The following is a 3,668-nucleotide window of genomic DNA, read 5'->3' as shown; positions in this document are numbered from 1 at the left end:
TTTTTTCCCCCAAAACTTTGTGATGCCTGCTTTAAAACATATATACTTCTTATGTGGAATGGGGTCTTTTTCTGTGATATTTATTCTAATACATTAATCTGATTGTTGATTCTTATATCTCATCATGTAATTACTATAATTATCATAATTATTGCAGCTTTATAAAATGCTTTCAAATCTGATGTTCTGGTTACCTAGTGCCACTCTGAGAAGAATTTACCACAAATGGGATGGCTTGAACAAACAGGAGTTTATTCACTCACAGTTTGGAGGCTTTAAGTCCAAGTTCAAAGTGCCAGGCTCTAGGGGCTGGGTGAAAGTCCCTCAACCCTGGGCTTCAGCTCTGCCTCCTGCTCCCAGCCCACTGAAGCTAGGCTTTTCTTCACTCAGACAACTGCTGGCTGCTGAGACTGACAAACCCAAGGTTGACAAGTAAAAAGGCACAGTACCAATGTTACCAAACCACATGGCAGGCCGTTAATTCAAGTCCATTGAAAGTCCCAAGATTGGCAGAGCATGGCTGCTAAACAATGACATGGCTACATGCATGGTTCAAGCATGCCATAAGATAGAGACCGTTCCCCAAAGCTGTTTCTTATATACAGCAAGCAGACCACATACCCAAAGCAGCTACTCAGCTGCTCCAATAGATTCCACCATGGAGTTAATTACCAATCTCACCATGGGGAATAACTACATTCAACTGCCCAGCCACTCAACCAGGCCCCACCAAGTTGACACACAAACTTAACTACCACAATTCCATTCCTTGTCAACTTGGTACCTGTACAGATCTTCAGTGGGTGGTATCTGTACAGGTCTCCTTCCAGTCCCCTAGTTCCTGAGTGTCAACCTCACCTCCTTGGCCTAGTGGGCTCTGTTCCTCTCTCTCTTGGGCATGGCAGCCCCGCCCCCTCACTCTAGGGCAGTGGCTATGGCTCCATTCCACTGGCTCATGTGAACGAGCAGCCCCACACTCCAGAATCAAGTTGGTGAAGTTCTGGCTCTTTGAAATCTAGGGGGCTGTGGTGGTTCCACCCCCAAAGACCATGGTCCTACCCTGAGGCTGAGGCAGCTCTGCTTCCCGTTCCCTTGGTCTCTCTGCTTCTGCCAATTAATGCCCGAGGGAAACCCACTCCACCGGATATCTTCCTGCCCTAAAGACACTTAGCTTTCTTGCTCCGTGGGCCAGCCAACCTGCCACTCCATTTCATGCCAGTCTCTTCTACAAATTGATGCCTGAAGGCAATTCTCTCCACCAGGAAGTTGCCTGTGCAGTGGCACCCAGCTTTCTCCTCTGTGGGCTGGTAAGCGTGTTGCTGTTTAACGCTGGTCTCTGGGCTCTGCTACTGCCAGTCTCTCATGCTGGTCTCTCATGCTGGTATCTCTCTGCCTATCTCTTGGCTCTGCTGTTGCCATCTCTCATGCCACATGCCAGGGTCTCTCTGCTGACATCTTGGGTCAAGAATGCACTCCACTCCTGTTTCCACATTTTAGGTATCTGTCAGAGCAGCACTCCTGGTACCATATTCTGTTGTGGTTACCTAGTACCGCTCTGACAAGAATATACCACAAATGTGGATGGCTTGAACAAACAGGAGTTTATTCTCTCACAATTTAGAGGCTTTAAGTCCGAGTTCAAAGTGCCAGATTCTAAGGGCTGGGTGAAAGCCCCTCAACCTTGGGCTTCAGCTCTGCCTCCTGCTTCCGGCCCATTGGAGCTAGAGGCTGGCTGGTGAGTCTGATAAACCCAAGGTTGACAAGTAAAAAGGCACAGTCACGATGTTACCAAACCACATGGCAGGCCATTAATTCAAGTCCATTGAAAGTCTCAAGGTCGGCAGAGTATGACAGGCTGCTGAACAACAACATGACTACATGCCGGGTTCAAGCATGCCATAACCTAGAGGCCATTACCAAAGCTGTTTCTTATATATGGGAAGCATACCACATACCCAAAGCAGCTACTCAGCTGCTCCAATAGATTCCACCATGGAGTTTATTACCAATCTTGTTGTTGTTGTTGTTAGGTGCCGTGGAGTCATTTCAGGCTCATAGCAACCCCATGCACAGCAGATCGAAACACTGCCCGATCCCATGCCAGCTCCACAATCCCTGCTATACTTGAGCCCATCATTGCAGCCACCATATCAATCCATCTCGTTGAAGGCCTCCCCCTCTTTCGTCAATCCTCCACCCTACCAAGTATGACATCCTTCTCCAAGGAATGGTCCCTTCTGACAATATGACCAAAATAGGTAAGACGAAGTCTGGCCATTCTAGCTTCCAAGGAGCATTTCAGGTGCACCTTCCTTCAGGACAGATCTGTTAGTTCTTTTAACAGTCCATGGTACTTTCAGCATTCTTCGCCAGCACCACAACTCAAAAGCATCAACTCTTACCATGGGGAATAACTACCAGTCTTACCATGGGGAATAACTACATTCAACTGCCCAGCCACTCAACCAGGTCCCGCCAAGTTGACATACAAACTTAACCACCACATCCGGTAAAGTTAATTTAATCTTTTCTTGTTTTCATACATTTATTTAGTATTTTCACATATTCATTCTTTAAGGTGAACTTTAGAATAATGTTTCAAATCTCACTGGAATTTTTATTAAAATCATGGTAGTATAATTTAGGAGGAAATGACATCTTTATGAACTGCAGACATGGAAAATCTTTTATTAAGGTCATTTATTCCTCTCTATAAGGTGGTATAATATTCTTTGTACACAAACCTCATTGACCTTTCTGGGCATTCATTTTAATCAAACTCTTTAGATTTCCTGGAATAAAAGTTCACTTGGGCAACCTCTAGTTGTGTGTTTAATTGTGAAATTACTAATGCTGTTAGAGCCTGAATCCAGGAATGACTGTGCCACTGGGGCTCACTGAGATTGCATATGGCCTGGGAACTAGAAGAATCCAGATTTGGCTGCATTAAGTAACCTTTCTGATTTCCACCTCAAGTGTGGAAGTTTGTTGATCCTTTACCTTTAGGGTAATATAGTATCTCCTTGTTCAGATCCACTATTCTACAGTTGAACCACCTCACCCTCCTTCGATTCTGTTAGTGTTTTCTTGATCTCATTGTTTTGACTGACTCAAAACCAACTTGACTTCCTGTCATTAATAGGCCCTAGCCCTTCCTACTTCATTGCCACCCTTAGATTATGAATTCAAATTCAGTTCTCAGTATAGTACTTTCATCCTGGAGATGGGAATAGCTATGGCTATTTCTTGTTCACAGTGTACTGCAACCTCCCTTGCTAGTTTTCTTCAATCTTGTCTACACCATTGAAAATAGTCTAGTGCAATGCAAAGCAGTACATGGCTGAGCTGGCACCTTGCCCCAGCCCTGCCCAGGTTAGGATGCATCCAGGCTTCCACAGGGGAGACTCCCCATAATGTTGGAGGTAAGAAGTGAAATCTCGTTACAGTACTGTTCTTCTAGCCTGTGGCTTTCTATGAAATGGTAATAAAGCTAGTCTGATGGAACCAGTGGAAAATGAGTTTTTCTTTTAAAATTGTAAATTCTTACAAATAGTTGGCCCTGTGAGCTCGGGACCATGGTCTCAGGGGACATCAATCTCAATTGGCATAACATACTACATGAAAACATTGTTCTACATTGTGGTAGTTATGTTTGTGTGTTAACTTGG

The sequence above is a fragment of the Orycteropus afer genome, unplaced genomic scaffold (genome assembly GCF_000298275.1).
Source record: "Orycteropus afer afer isolate SDZICR_OR568_19922 unplaced genomic scaffold, OryAfe1.0 scaffold00214, whole genome shotgun sequence".
Classification (NCBI taxonomy): Eukaryota; Metazoa; Chordata; class Mammalia; order Tubulidentata; family Orycteropodidae; genus Orycteropus; species Orycteropus afer.
Note: the sequence above shows the minus strand (reverse complement) of the source record.